Genomic DNA, 17090 nt, shown 5'->3' with positions numbered 1-17090 from the left:
AGAGCAAGAGTTCTGCATAGGGTCTCCTTACCAATACAAGTATTTCACCCCAAATAATATTCAATAACATATTGTCAACAATATGTTTATTGATTTCCTGCTGTCGCACAGTGGGTTAAGAATCCAACTACAACAGCTCAGGTTGCTGCAGAAGCATGGGTTTGATCACTGGCCCAGTGCATTGGGTTAAAGGATCCAGCGTTGCCACAGCTACAGGGTAGGTTGTAGCTGCAGCTTGGATTCAATTCCTGGCCTAGTAACAGATGCCACAGATGCAGCCATAAAAAAACAAAAAACAAAAAACCCAGTATGTCTATTGACAGTCCATGAGCCTGAGACGGTGTGAGCAGTTACCAACTTTAAGTGTTTTTTTCTCAGTGAGAGATGCCACTTCCCTTCCCAAAATCTCCGTTAAAAGCCATGGATAAGTCCACCTTGCAAATCTCCACAAGCTCAGTTAAAAAGAGATAAAATGTCAAAACAAGCATGTCCCCTACCTCTTTGATTCCATTGTGACTCACCTCCTTTCCAAACTAAATTTTCTTCTCCATGCTCAGATTTCTCTCCCTGCTTCACTCCTCACCAACCTACCATCTGATCTCTGAGCCTACACTTTACATAATACTCAAACCTTTTGAAATGGCAAGATTATACAATTGGTCATTTGAATTTGCTCGAAAGACTAACTTTTTTCTTAACCACCTTTTAAAGTCTCATTGAAAGTAGGATATGAATTGACTAATCAGTGTAGACATGTGGCTACTGGGTTGAATATCTGTAAATTTATCAGTGACTATCTCACTTTTCATAATATGTCAATGCTATGTTATACCAGAAACTGTCTTGAAACTTTCTCCTCCCTTGGCTTTCCAGAGACCTCTTTTTCTTGATTAGCCTTCCAACTCTCTCAATACTCCTCAACCAATTTTTTTTTTTTTAATTTTTGAGGCCAGTGGCTACTCTTATTCTAGACATCCCTTAACTGCTGGTGTAAATCAAAATATTATTTTTGCTCCCTTTCTTCACAGTCTACATAGATTCCTCTGAGCAAGCTCAGAATTTGACTTTATTGAGTTTCTTCCTCGAGGTGAATGGTATTACTAACCATTCTTGTGAGAAATAAAAATTTCACTCCTGATTCTTCCTTCTCCTTTATCTAATCACATTCCAACAGCCACTTTGTTGCCTTCCTCCTCCCTCTAAATACATCTCAAAATGATATTTCCCCTGCCTTCATCTTTAGAGCTATTCTCAGTTTGCATTATTTCTCATGTAGGTCTACGTAATATATTTTATCAAGTGATTTATGAAGAAAACAATAAAATAGCCTCAGGAGTGTGTGCACACGTTTGAGAACTGGCTGGTATTCTCTCAAATGCCAAAGTCAGTACGAGCACTCACATTTCTGCTGGGCCACTGTAAATGCAAGCATGTACGATGCAGGCAGACAGTTCATGCCTAGGCAAGACACCAAACTTAAGTGAATATGACTGAATAAATAATATCCTCCAACCAACTGTATTAATTGTATCTCATTTATAGCTCCACAAACAGTGCAGGTTGATGGAGCCACATTTGAATAGAGAAAAATAAACCAGCATATATTGATACCTACCAATTGCCTGACTATCCTGGGTAATTTTCATATGTTATTTCATCACACTACAGAGTTTTGAAGGGCAAGGACTGTGTCCTGTTCCATTCTCAAGTTTCTGACATAGTTGATATTTAATAAAATGTGCTTATTAACTAAATAAGGTATTATTGCAACCCAACAAAGTGAATTTTGCTACTATGACAATTTAACAGATGAGCAACTCAATATCTGAAACATTAATCTGAACTAAGTTTCATGAATCTACTCAATTTTTAAAGTTCCTATGACCTCGGAGAATAGATGTCTTATAGCTAGCCAAATTAAAGTTGTTATTTTCACAAAATTTTAAATCCTGTGAAGGAGACAGAAAAAACAGGAAAAGGCTAGATAGATAATTGCAGTATCTTGTTTTAGCTACTATTCTCACTTGCAGGATGATCCAAAAATCCACATAATAGTCAATAATCATTCATTCATCAAATGTTTACTAGTATCTATAGAATAACTCTGCCAGTTTTTTAGATAGTTGTAATCTCTATGAATAAAATGAAACAGGATCATGTGATAGAATGAACAAAGAGAAATAGGACAATAGGTGATATATCAGGAAAGGATAGTCTCAGATTATAACATCTGTATGAATAGTGAAAATGAATAATCCATGTGAAAGTCAAGGGAAAGGGCATTTTAGGGGGAGAAAAAATAAATGCAAATGCCCAAGAAACAGAAACCATGCTAGAGTGGCAGTCCTAGTGGGCACAATAGACTGTAGAATCTGATTCCAAAGGCCTTATTGCTTTGAGTAATAAGCCATATACAAATTTAGCTTGAATTTGTATCTTTTTAGAAAATGATCTTATATGTTTATGGGCATTTTGAACATTGGAACTGTAAAAGTAAGAGTTCCTGTTGTGGCTCAGCAGTAATGAACCCACCTAGTGTCCTATGAGGATATGGGTTCAATCCCTGGCCTGACTTATTGGGTTAAGGATCCTGCATTACCGTGAGCTGTGGTGTAGGTCATAGATGCAGCTCAGATCCCACATTGCTCTGGCTGTGGCTGTGGCCAGCTGGTGCAGCTCCAATTTGACCCCTTGCCTGGGAACTTCCATAAGCAGGTGTGGCCCTAAAAAAGAAAAAAAAAAAGTTGGAGTAGGAATTGTAAATATCAAAATAATGAAGTAGAGTTACCTGGTAGAAAATCAAAATATAAATTATGTTCAATTCCAATTTATATATATAAATGTATGTACATACATATACACACATATAACAAACATAAAGCAATTTATTTATAGATGTGCATATATATGTGTGCATGTATTTTTATGTATGTACATGTGCACCATAGAAATATGTAAAAGGTTAATATTTGCGTCTTTAGAAAAATTCCTAAAAATAAGTCTCAAAGCCCATATTGTCTTGTAGGAATCATCTGAATTTAGAAGTGTTATTTTAACATCCTCTAGTGGTTCTTTGATAAAATTGGGGGTTTGCTTAGCAAATATTAACTGTAAGCCTAAAGAAATATTTTCTTCTCAGAATAGTCTATTCCATTTACTCCAAGCAGAAAGAAAAATGAAAAGGTAAAAGAAAATGAATGTTTATCCTCATTGCATGAGATTCTAACTTCCTTAAAGGTATAAAGCAACTTTCCTTCAAACTATACAGGATCTGAGATTCACTTCAAAAAGAGAACATAAAAGTTAGCATCTAAATATAATCGGTTATGGATTTCCCACTAACAGCCAACTGAAAACAATAACGTAATAGGCTAGTTTTTCCTCTTATGAAACCCTGTTGCTACCCGAGTAAAGAGTAGAAACGAAAGGTAAAATTCCCACACTAACAGGGATTTTGAGCATTTCATCCACAGACAGATGATATTTTTCCCCTCCAGATGGTTTTATGGAACTGGTTAGAGTGGCATTGTTTGTCTTCTTTCCTAGATTATATTTGGAGGATCAGTGGCATGGTCATTAAGTCATGGAGAAAGGCTAGGGCTGAGCAGTACTTCCAGGTATCCTGTTTTCTAACCTTCCATTTCTTCCATTCAACCAAGTCCTCATTTTTTTTTTCCATGTAAGCAGTTATCATGTGTGTCTCAGAATCCACGAATTAATTAACCTGATATTTATGACTAGATACAATGGGTTTATGTACCTTCCTCTCGTGGCAGTTAAGATGCAGAGTAAGAGCCATCCTTCCACCTTATGTGTCAGTGAAAGGGGAGCTCCACTCCAGCCTTACTACAGAAGAGAACTAGGAAAAGACATCTTGATTCCAGTTCTGTATACATTGTATCTATTTAATTCAAGCATTTTTATTCTCTGGCCACATTCTTGGGACCCACAGCCACTTGCTTACACTGTCAACTATGATTCATATTTTATTTTCACTAACATATGAAGAGATGGCTTTTTCAAAAATTTAAAACTTTTGAGCAAAACCAACCATTTATCTAATCCATCTACTCAATTTCAAATCACTAGTTTATAGAAGATGCTAAAAATGTTGATGTCATGATTTATAATATATCTCTTGCCCTGTTAGGGAGATTAAGACAAAAATGCTATACGTTCCAAGCTTCAATAAGATAGATAAGTATTTAGCTGGAAAAAAAAAAAGCTAATTTCCTTTAGACCTTAGTGGTAGAAAGAATGGGCATTCTGTTCAGCTGATTTGGTTTTATGCACTCTTATACTCAGGTTGAAAAATATAAATGTACAATAATAAAGTAATGATAACAGTCGTGTTCCATTTTCCTTTTCTATCTTAATAGCCCCAGGTAGGTAATTTTACTGTGTATATAAATCATTAGTCTTCAGCTACCACTCAGTTCTCCAGTTATTCTTAGGCTCCAAAGCAGTGTTATTTTGCTAAGAGCCATTCCCAATTGTCTGTGGAGTGATGACAGGGGTGATGGAGAATTTAAATTAGCTTCAAGGTACATTTACTTCTATTACACAGGAATAATACCCCCATGACATATAGGCCATTCTCTAGTCAAATACTAATTTACAATTGTCCTATATCAGTATACCCAGCATGTGTACTGTTAAATCTTTTCTGACTAGGTTTGATTTCAGTAATAGAAATTGAGCATCTTTGATGACTACAAGCTTCAAGTAAAAAGCAAAACAACAAACAAAAATTTCCCCGGTAATTAGAAAAAAAAAAAAAGCAAGGATAGATTTCAGGGAGGAACCTAGAACAAATGTCTGTGTAATAAATAGAATTCCCCAAATGCCAAATAAAACGCCAAATGAACTTCAAGGATTTAATTGATTTAATAAGCCACATCCTTCCAAAAACTTGTGGAAATAAAATTAATTGTAATCAACCAACCTTGGGCAAGCCATTTAAAGATTTCTGGGTCTTGATTCATGTTAGGAATCCTTGGTTTACTGAGGTTTAATATTAGTGTTTCCATAACTTTCATGATTTTATGAATGTATATTGCAAGCATTTAGGACACAATTTGGTCAAGAATAGATTTTTTGAAGGAATAATGGAATAAGTAAATTGAATAAAGTAACAAAGTGTTCTGTTCAAGACTTTCTTGATCGTTGCCTTTTTTTTTTTTTTTTTTGCTGTATAAAATACATAAGTATAATGTGAGGTTAACCTGGGAGACAGGAAACTATGGTTTTCTATTTCCTCCTAGATCTAAAAAAGTAGTAGTTCCCATCGTGGCGCAGTGGTTAATGAATCCGACTAGGAACCATGAGGTTGCTGGTTCGATCCTGACCTTGCTCAGTAGGTTAAGGATCTGGCGTTGCTGTGAGCTGTGGTGTAGGTCACAGATGCAGCTCGGATCCTGCATTGCTGTGGCTCTGGCATAGGATGGCAGTTACAGCTCCGATTGTACCCCTAGCCTGGGAACCTCCATGTGCCATGGGAGCAGCCATGGAAAAGGCAAAAAGACAAAAGAAAAAAAAATATGATACTATAGCAACAACGAGAGCTAATAGATAATATAACTTCTGTGCACGGAATGTAATAAGCACTTGAAAAAATATTTATTGCACTGATGCTAATGCATCTTGTGGACCAAACATGAGGATAAAAATGACTAAAGGAATAGTAAAAGCACAGGCATAAGCATCCTGAAAGTAGGCAGAATTGTCTCACTTGAACTAGTGCCCAATTCACGTCAATTAGGAAAGAAACAGTCCCTCTTTGGGTAGCTCTTAGTCTTCACTGGCCTCAGACCATCCCTTCGCAGCCCCAGCTCCACCAGTAGATGCAAAGTATTGCATCATGGCACCTGATGTGCCAAGTTTGTGTACTGTGTTTGTCTGACTTGAAGGTCTACCAGTTACTCTGTTAGACCTCATCTTTGAAAGCATTAAAATGACTGGGGTAATCTTGGAATCTCTCATGTTTTAGCTGAGCTCATGAAATCTTGTCTGTATCTGGAGAGCTTATTAACTCATGGGTAGAAAGAGATTGGAAGGTGAGGTGTGCCAGGCATTTAAAGGCTGTGGCATTCTGACAGTGTGTCCTGGTGCCCCAACCACTGAATAGGGACAAAAAGCTGGAACATACAGATTAAAACTATGCCATGACATCATGTGATTGACTCTAAAGATCTTCCTAGGAATGCATGGTAAGCCTCGGGCCAGCCTTTCCTAGACCTGCTGGGCCTTGTACAAAGAACTGACAGTCGTGGAGGTCCCATGGTGGCTCAGTGATAACGAACCCAACGCATGGGTGACACCTGAGAACAGCTGATGTTTATCCTGGCACTTTCTTTGGCCAGAATTCCTCTTCCTCATCCCACTCCTTTAAGGAGACATTAAACAGTTGTCATTTATGTTCTTGAAATCTACAGTGTCTTGGAAATGTCCTTTTGAAACTTTTGGCTCCTTCACTCATGTTTATGGTTTGGATGAAGAGGAAGATATCCAGTAATTAATAGTATGTCTTTCCACTAGGAATGATAGCTCCTTCTCACCCAATTTGTGTCCTATTTCATAATTAAATTCTCCTCTCGGAAATAAGGATCCAATGTGTGGGCATCAATCAAATGACATTGTATCTCCCAGAACAGGATTGAATATAACTTCTTACACAGCAATAGCTTCTCTCATCCCTGCCTCAGTTTTCCCCTGCTACCAACAAGATCCTTCCACTATGCAAGGTTGCATCTCCAAGTCAGTAGAAAAGTGAGAAAAAAGCAAGAATGTATCTTAGAAGGAAAATTCTTTCTGTTGATAATTTATATCTCTTTCCTTCCACTGAGTATATAGACCAGTGGCATACATATATAACAGTTAATAAAATATCAAATTATATAATTTTAATTATTGATATCTTACATGAAAGGACCTATGCTAATCATTTTTCATTCAAAATACACTATGAGGAAAATATTAATACCTAAAATACACTATGAGGAAAATATTAACTTTATTTTTCAAAAAAAAATTAAAGCTTATGAGAGAAATTAATCTGCTGAAAATCATCTCAGATAATTAAGGCAAGGCCAAAGGTTCAAACCTAGTTTCACTGTATGTAAAGGCCATAATTTGGGGGGAAAAAAAAAACCCACTCCCTTCCGATTTTAACTCGTAAATGTATACATTGAACACTTTCCTGGGAAGAAGGCAAAACTTGGTTTACAGAATAAAATTATTAGTTTGGCAAAAGTATTTTTCTTAATAACAAAAATAATCATTTTCTGTGTAAAATGTATGTACTATGAAATACTCTCGGCTACTACTGGGTATAAAGTAAAAAATTTCCAGATGTCTATTTTATGATGTCTAGGGGTTGAGGTGAAAGGGTTTGTAGAGATGCTAGATTGGCTCTCATGTCATTCAGCTGTATTCCCTGTCACTCCCAGGAGCCAGACCCTCAGGTAGGAGCTTGATTTTGAGTCTGGACTGCTACCATGTCAAGGAGGAAAAAGCCTTGCACTCGAGGCCAGGACAAAGCCTCCTCTTCTCTTATTTCCATCATGTTTCCTGGTTCTTAGTGCCCTGCTGATTCTTCACTGAAATTCACAATTAACAAAGACTGTTCAGGGTTAACAGTGGTCAGTGAGTGAGCTGCTCCTTTACCCAGACCAATCATCCACATGAACTATGGGCCGGCCAGCCCTGGCTGCTGCCATCACATCCGAGAAAGATTCTGGGTGGAACTCTCAGCTCTTAAAGGAAGGACAGACTTTATTCATCATCCTCTAATGTTTAATTGATAAAGGAGGAAACTGAGGACCTGTTTATGGTCTGTGAACTACACTGCAGATGTATGTTCTAATCCCAGGGGGTTTGGCCTCTCAGGCAAATGTTTGTTCTACCATACCACCTACTTAAAACAAACAGCCAAAAACAGGCCACCTAGGAGGCATTTTCCCCACACACACATTCCTACTAAAACACAAGCTGCAGCAGGCAAACATAGCACTTATTTAGTGTTGTATACCTAGCATAGTCTCCGGCTCCAAAAGTAGCTAGAAGTTAGACCCAGAAGAGGGACCTCACTCAACACCTACACTGTGAGGTTTTGAGTCTACATGTTTGGGGACATGCCAGCCCTCCTCTGGCATAATCAGGGACTGGGGTCAACATCTTGTGACCATTGCTGTGCCCACTGTGATCTGGGGCTTGGGTCAAGGACTTGTAATTGCAACTCTAGGACCTGGGCAACCAGGGGCTTCCAGTCCTGATCTCAGCAGCCTACCTGGCCTGATTGCCAACAGCATTTGACCAGTGTCCTTGTAGCAGATTTAACAGCTCAAAGTGCTTTTCAGGGGATTAATTCTCTCTGGGAAGCTAGCCTGTGGGGAATGTCTTGATCAAATAAACCTTTACTGCTCACCAGCACACACTTCTTAATGATAGGACCAACATCAAGCAGTGTTAGGAAAACTGACAGGGTTATTTAATTCTGAAAATAAGTGGCCTCACACACATTTTTTTTTTAAGATAGCCACAATTATGTTTGGCATTCCAATTAAATTCTAAGTGCAAAAATGCCACAATTACCCCTCTTTGGTTTTAAAATGCTTCCTAGGAATAAAACGTGTACCTAAACGTCTTTTTAATTTGGTTTTCCTAAGTCCACATGCTACCACTACAACTAATTCAGCTCCTGGTCATAATGTCAAACTGTTTAAAGGTGTAATGTGTTGAAGCCATGGGTCTTAATCTTGGCCTCCTATTAGAATCATCAGGGACGTTTGAAAAATCCAGGTGTCCAAAACACTTCCTAACCTAATCAAATCAGTATTTCTTGACTTGGGATCCAGGCATCAGTACTTTTTAAACTTCTCAGGTGATTCCAGTGTGAGGTCAAGGTTGGAAAGTTCCTTCCTGGGAGTGTGCGGTCAGTAGATGCAAATTATTACATTTAGAATGGATAAGCAATGAGGTCCTACTGTACAGCACAGGGAACTATATCCAGTCTCTTGGGATAGACCATGATGGAAGATAATATGAGAAAAAGAATGTGTGTGACTGAGTCACTTTGCTGTACAGCAGAAATTAGCACGACATTGTAAACTGACTACAATTTTAAAAAGGAAAATAAAAAGAAAAGCTCTGTTCTTAACATGTTTTGTATGACTGATGAAGGGAAAACACGATTTTATTATATTAATTATACGCACATACAGACGTGTGTGTTTCTTGCTAATAAAAGTTTAAAATGTATTTCAATTGTCAGTTACAAATGTCTCTATCACAAAGTATCAAATAGCAATTTTTTAGCTACAGTTATTCAGTATATTTAGGTCATATTTTCCAGTGCTATATTAGAGTATTTGTATTATCCTAATGGAAATCCAGTACCCAGATATTTTGGGATCACCTCTCTTTAAAGAATGCAACAAGCAAATTACCTCGAAGTTCTGCATAAATCAATTCTTGAATATTTTCTGCTGTAACATGATATCTGGGAAGCTGGTTTAGACATAAAATAGATGCTAACCAATACATCTGCTTTCTGCCGTTTAAAAAGACATACATCAACAACCACAAAGGCAGTATCATCAAATTATGGGAATTGATCAATTATTTCAGATCATTGTGGTGCAGAATCAAATTTGAAGGCATACTAATGGCAAGATAACCTCTTTGGAGCTAATCTGGATTTTCTTCTGTGAATTTATGTCTTTGGGTTGCATCACAAGGACTTGATTATTTATCAATTATTGAATCAAATACTCATGAAGTCTGTACTTTATGTTGGGTCATTTATATGTGATGTTTGGATTTTACATAAACAACAGAAAAAGAGCATTTCTATTATACATAAAACACTCAGAATCTAGCAGAGGAACTTGCAGCTATTTTCATACATATATTTCTGCTTCAATTAAGATGCTAAGGCTTAAGTGTGAGAAAGGCACTAAGATGATTCTTTATTAACCAGAAGTGAAGTGCTCCCTCTTCTGTTGCCCTAGAGATACCCAGTCACCAGTGAAGATAAAAGAGTATTTCATAATCTCTCTGTACCAAAGATAGAACTTTGCATCTGAACTATATCCATGTATATAAATAAGCTCCTAAGGAAAGCTGATAATTGCACAGCATATAATTAAGATAGAAGGAATTAGAAAGTCTTATCATATTTTAAAGGTGTGAAAAGGCAAGAAGTTCATTGGTTATCATTTTTTCAAAAAAATAAAAAAGAGATAATCTAACATGGAGGAATGGCTTGGGCTTGAATGAATTACAAACAACTTGGTTTTTAACTCTATTCAAAAAGCAATGCACTTAATTAAATCATCAGCACCTTCTTAGCCTGCAAAACGCAGGAAGGATCCTCACAATGAATAAAACTCTGTGAAATGTCAAAATGTGTAATACCAGTGTCACAAACAGGGAGTTTAAAAATTGGGGTAACCAGGGCGAAGGAGTTTTTATAAAATTAAATTATAATTTTTAATTTTGCTATATCATTTACTCTTAATTTGTGTCTTTAATCATACATATGTATGAAATATATGAGAAATTAGGCAAGCAATCCCATTTACCATCGCATCTACAAGAAGAAAATACTTAGGAATAAACCTACCTAAAAAGACAAAAGACCTGTACTCTGAAAACTACAAGACACTGATGAAAGAAATCAGAGATGACACAAATAGATGGAAAGACATACCATGCTCTTGGATTGGAAGAGTCAATATTATCAAAATGACTATACTATCCAAGGCAATCTACAGATTCAGTGCAATCCCTATCAAATTACCAAGGACGTTTTTCACAGAATTCAAACAAAATATTTTAAAGTTTGTTTGGAAGCACAAAAGACCCAGAATAGCCAAAGGCATCCTGAGAAAAAAAATGGAGCTGGAAGAATCAGGCTCCTTAACTTCAGACTATACTACAAAGTGACAGTCACCAAAACTGTATGGTACTGGCAGAAAGACAGAAATAGAGATCAGTGGAACAGGATAGAAAGCCCAGAATTAAACCCACACACCTACAGCCAACTAACCTATAACAAAGGAGGCAAGAATATACAATGGAGAAAAGACAGCCCCTTCAATAAGTGGTCCTGGGAAAACTGGACAGCCACATGTAAAAGAATGAATTTAGAACACATCCTAACACTATACACAAAAATAAACTCAAAATGGATAAAACACCTAGATATAAGACCAGATACTATAAAACTCTTAGGGGAAAACATAGGCCAAACACTCTCTGACATAAATGACAACATCTTCTCAGATTCACCTCTTAGAGTAATGACAATAAAAACAAAAATAAACAAATGGGACTTAACTAAACTTAAAAGGTTCTGCACATCAAAGGAAACCCTAAACAAAACAAAAAGACTACCCACAGAATGAAAGAAAATCTTTGCAAATGAATCGACCGACAAGGGATTAATCTCCAAAATTTATTAACACCTCCTACCACTCAATACCAAAAAACAAACATGGGCAGAAGATCTAAACAGACAATTCTGCAAAGAAGACATACAGATGGACAAAAACCACATGCAAAGATGTTCGACATCACTCATTATGAGAAAAATGCAAATCAAAACTACTATGAGGTATCACCTTATACCAGCCAGAATGGCCATCATCCAAAAGTCTACAAACAATAAGTGCTGGAGAGGGTGTGGAGAAAAAGGAACCCTAGTACACTGTTGGTGGGAAGTAAATTGGTGCAACCACTGTGGAAAACAGTATGGAGATTCCACAGAAAAGTAAACATAGAACTACCATTTGATCCAGCAATCCCACTCCTTGGCATCTATCCAGAGAAAACCATGACTCGAAAATATACATGCACTCCAGTGTTCATTGCAGCACTATTTGCAATAGCCAAGACATGGAAACAACCTAAATGTCCATTGACAGAGGAGTGGATCCAGAAGATGTGGTACATATACACAATGGAACATTACTTGGCCATTAAAAAGAAAGAAATAACGGCATTTGTAGCAACATGGATGGACCTAGAAATTATCATGCTAAGTGAAGTCAGTCAAACAATGAGACACCAACATCAAATGCTATCACTGAATGTGGAATCTAAAAAAAGGATAAAATGAACTTCTTTGCAGAACAGATACGACCCACAGACTTTGAAAAATTTATGCTTTCCAAATGAGACAGGTTGGGGGGTGGGGGATGCACTGAGGGTTTGGGATGGGCATGCTGTGAAATTTGGTTGTGATGATTGCTGTACTCCTATAAATGTAATAAAATGCATTAAGTATTAAAAAAAATAAAAGTTGGGGTAATCAGGGCCAAGGAAGTTTTATAAAATTAAATTATAATTTTTAAGTATGATATATCATTTACTCTCACTTTGTGTGTCTTTAATCATATATATGTGTGTGTGTATATATATATATACACACACACATATTTTTAACAATCACTAAAGTAAATGGCTATGAATTTTGATAGGATGAAACATTTGGATGATTTGCTATGTATTACATAGCTAATGAGTGGTGGGTCCCAAAAGAAGGAGTTGATCAGTGCTCACCTATAAAAATTATCTGGGAAGGGTAATAAGTGACAAGAGTCAGGTTATAGCATTGTTAGAATGGCAATGTAGTTTTCTTTTTCTTTTTTCCGTTTAAATAAGCTTCTTTTAATGGTCCATTTTCTAAAGTGAGTTAAAATTCTTAAGGGATCTCATAACGTACGATAACCATCACCACTTTCAAAGTGTTAATGCTGACAGATTAGAATCTGTATGTTTTGGGGCCACCGAGAACACACTCCTATGTCTACAGTGAAAGGTAAGCATTTCCTGTCTTAGATTTAAAATACTCTAAAGGATATTTCTGCTATAACATAATAGAATAAATACTGAACTCTTTAGAGGCTAAATACCAGCATTACAGAGAAAAAAAAATATATATATATAGTTGTCTTAGTGGAATATCCTCATGTTTGGTCCATGAATTGGTAAATCTCTGTACTCAGCCTCCTACACTCTGTTTCACAGGTGAAGGTGAAGACCTCCAGATAAATTTAATGGTGATGTAAGGAATTGCAACATCCACAGAGGCAAAACCAGTAACTACTATTTTTAAAGTTTAAAAAGCAAGCAGCATATGGCAACCACTGTTAACCTTTTTCATGCACAGAATGAAAGGCAGGAAGAGGATTGGGAGAAATAAAAAGTTCAATGCCACAGGCATGAATGTCTGTATGTCTGTAACCCACTGTTAGTGGCTAGCTCTGAGCAAACTATAAGGACACAAGGGGTGGAGCACAGGAAGGAAATCAGAAAACCCCTCTTGTTTGCTTTTTCTGAAGGGTTACTTCTGCTCCTAACATTTCAGGTCTCCTCCAAACTTTAGAAATGGCTGAATTAAAATAGTAGTTCCTTTTGTCAGTCTGAGGGGGAGACTTGAGAAAGCTATAAATAAGAAGAATGTATACAGTCTCTTAGAGTAGTGCTTCCCAAATGTTACGACGCCTACAAATGCCCTGGAATCTTGTAAAAATGCAGTTTCTAGGTTAGAAGGTCTGAACTGGAACTTTAGGTTTTGCCTTTCTAACAAGCTCTTAGCAACAGAAATTCTGCTGATTTTTGAACACTTTGATTAGCCCAGTCTTAGAACATAAGATGACCTGAAACACAGGTGGCCAAAATATATCCTGAGAAGAAACACTGCAATTTAAGGTTGAGCAAAAAGGGAGCTGGTTATAGAATTAGAACCCTCCTCTCTGCCAAAAAACAAACAAACAAACAAACAAAATATAGTTGGACTGTTTCTTTTTTCTTTTTTTTTTTTTTTCAGGGCTATACCCATGGCATGTGGAAGTTCCCAGGCTAGGGGTGAATCAGAGCTACAGCTGCTGGCCTACCCCACAGCCACTGCAATGCCAGATCTGAGCCACATCTGCAACCTACACCACAGCTCACAGCAACACCGGATCCTTAACCCACTGAGCAAGGCCAAGGATCAAACCCGAGCCATCATGGATACTAGTCAGATTTGATTCTGTTGAGCCATGAAAAGAACTCCTGTACTGTTTCTTAATATCAGGTGTTTCTTTTCTAAATTTTAAAGGTAACATTATTTTAAATACAATAATTCTTCCTGTCGATTGATTGAGTTTAAACAGCAAGAATACCAATTGGGCACAAATGCATGTTCTTTCTTATTAATATCAACCAATTATTGGCATGTGGATTATCTATTTTCTTATAATTATGGTTTTCCAAGACCAATTGCTTATTCCATCCTTGCAAAAATAGTGTATTCTTGAGCCTCAACTCTTCTGCCAGTGTATACACACAGCAAGTAACCCTAGTGAAAAAACAATTAGGAAAGACAGTTTTCTGAGGGAGAGAGAAAGAACTATATTTGAAAGACAAACATTTATACATATATGTGTGTGTGTATATACACACATATATATGCATAATAAACTAAATACATATATATGTATAAAATACTATATGTAGTATAGTATAGTATTTTACTCAAGCTAACTGTTAAGTCCATGGTGGAAATTTAGGAAATGTCAGAACAGTTTCAGTAGATGAATAGCTGAATTGAGACTCCAGACGCTTCTGTTTCTGGGGTCCCTCTGATAGGGATCCTGAGTAAGATTTTGAACATCTCTAAATCTTACTTTCTTCATCTGCAAAATGAAAGATCTGAGACACATGATCTTTAAGTTAACTCCTAGGTCCAAAATTTGTGGCTAAAAAGATAAGTGCATATCCTTTAAAAGGCTTCTCTTTTGAGGTTGCCTCTCTCTTGTCTAAGGTGATAAGTAGGGTTACTTTCTGTCCTGTAGAGCAGTCTGGGCCCAGTCTCTCATCATTAGCAGAATAGTTTTTTTTTAAAAATGCTGACCATGAGTTTGAGGCCTGATTTAGTTTGTATTCTCAAGATAAACATGTTGAGTCCTTTTAAATTGGAAGTAAATTGGTATTAGAAAGTGATTACTAGAGGAGAAAGAGAAGGGTGGCCCTGGGAATGGGCTTCACCATCAACAGTGTTCCTTTGCAGGGACCATTCAAAGGAGAGATGCCTGGTGGGCAGACAACAAGCAGAAATAAGATGTCAGCTTCCATTGTTAAGTGAATCCCTTGCTGCCTCATTTACCAAAAACCATAAAATGAAAATTAGTTCCTTGAAGAAAAATACTACTAGCACGAGAAACTCTACATCACCCCCCTAAACATGAGCAAGTTATCTGCCAAGAGTATTTTTACTCTTATATGAGATGAAAACGCATTGAGCATGGTGAGGTAGAGTCCTGGATGCTGAGGTTACACAGACACGTAAATAGCATCCCCTGTCCTGCAGGAATCCATTTGTAGCTACGAGAGAGACAAAAAAACATAAAGGGAAATGCCATTTATTTTGTGTTTGCAACATGCCAGCCACTGCTGGATCAGCTATACAGAGTAGATTATTTTAACTTCACTGCTATACCTCGGTGGGGTAGGTATATATACCTTTTTTCCCTGTGAGGAACCTGAGCCCCCGAGAGATCAAGTAGCATGTCCTGGAAAGAGTACAGCTGCAATTTGCACTCAGCTTTTCTGACTTCAGAGTTTCACTTGCTTGGTATAGCATCCCTCAGCCAAACAGATTAATTATAATACTCCATGATTCCGAGCACAATGAAGCCAAGAAAGAGATGAAACTAAATCTGCTTTGAGAAAGCAGAGATTTGACAGTGTGGAAAACTGTGAGCTATGCCTCCAAGAATGAGGATTTTGCCTGGAGGAAAGGGGTATAAGAGACAACATGAACAGTATCATTTATTCAGCTTCCAGATGATGACAAAGGCTTGTGCTACACAACAGGAATATCTGACAAACGTGCACAGAGCTTTACAAAACTTTCTTCCCTCTTGACAATAATGTCTTTGTCTTAGCTTGGACTGCTCTAAGACAATAAAGAACTGGGTGGCTTATTTACAGCAGAGATTTATTTCTCTATATTCTAGAGGCTGGAATTCCAAGATTAAGAGTGCCAGCACGGTAGAGTTCTGGTGAAAGCCATCTTCTGGGTCTCAGCCTATCAAATTCTCCTCATAGCCTCACACAGTGGACAGCAGAGTGAAGGAAGCAAGCTCCTTCAACACTTACAAGAACACTAATGCCACTCAGGAGGGTTTTAGCCTCATGGTTCCATCTAATCCTAATTATCTCCAAAGGCAATACTTCCTAATGCCATCACATTGGAGGCTAGAGCTTCAACATATGAATTTTAGGGAAGGACATAAATATTCAGTCCATCATAGCCTTTAAGGAGTAAGTGGAAATATATTTAACAAAATGGAGTTTTAGAAGGCAACACTCATTTTAAAAGAGAGACCAAAGGACCTACTTCACAAAATATATCTATTGACTCAATAAGTACTTTGTTCAAATAATGACAGTTTAATGAAATTTTGCATTTGCATAAAGGTCTGTCATTTCAAAATACTTCTTTATTTTACTCAGGACAAGCTAGAAGTTCCTTTCAGGTATCATAACTCCTCTAATCACAAAGTTCTTATCAACTTGATTACAAGTAGCAATTAATTGGAGAATATCATATAATAAAACAAAAAGCAGGATATTGAAACGAGAACCTGGAAGAATCCAATTTTGGTCAATTTTCCTTTATGTGCTAGTAAAAATATCCAAGCCGCTTTCTGTGTGGCACTTTTGTAATCACGTAGTAAATCTTTGTCTGAAAAAAAGAAGTTTTTCCTTACAAGAAATGAGGGAGAGGATGGACTGGGTTGGTGACAATGGATTTGCAATACAAATATTCTTTTTGTGTTTACAAAATTCTGTGGGATTTCTAAATTGGCCAATCAAGTTTTCAAAGATGAATTTAGCACTACTTCCCTTTCATATCTGTCTCTCTAAATAACTTGCTATCATGCTTATGCCTGAGAATCTTAACATTTTTCACCAAACTCAGGAAGAAAGTTTTCACTCACCACATAATAATTTCATCTTGTAAACTGCATAGTGGTTCACATGACACGTATTCATTTAATAGCACAGGGCTCGTATTATAACGATATAATAAAGTT

The sequence above is a fragment of the Sus scrofa genome, chromosome 4 (assembly GCF_000003025.6).
Source record: "Sus scrofa isolate TJ Tabasco breed Duroc chromosome 4, Sscrofa11.1, whole genome shotgun sequence".
Lineage (NCBI taxonomy): Eukaryota > Metazoa > Chordata > Mammalia > Artiodactyla > Suidae > Sus > Sus scrofa.
The sequence above is the reverse complement of the archived record's forward strand: the minus strand, read 5'-3'. Positions refer to the sequence as shown.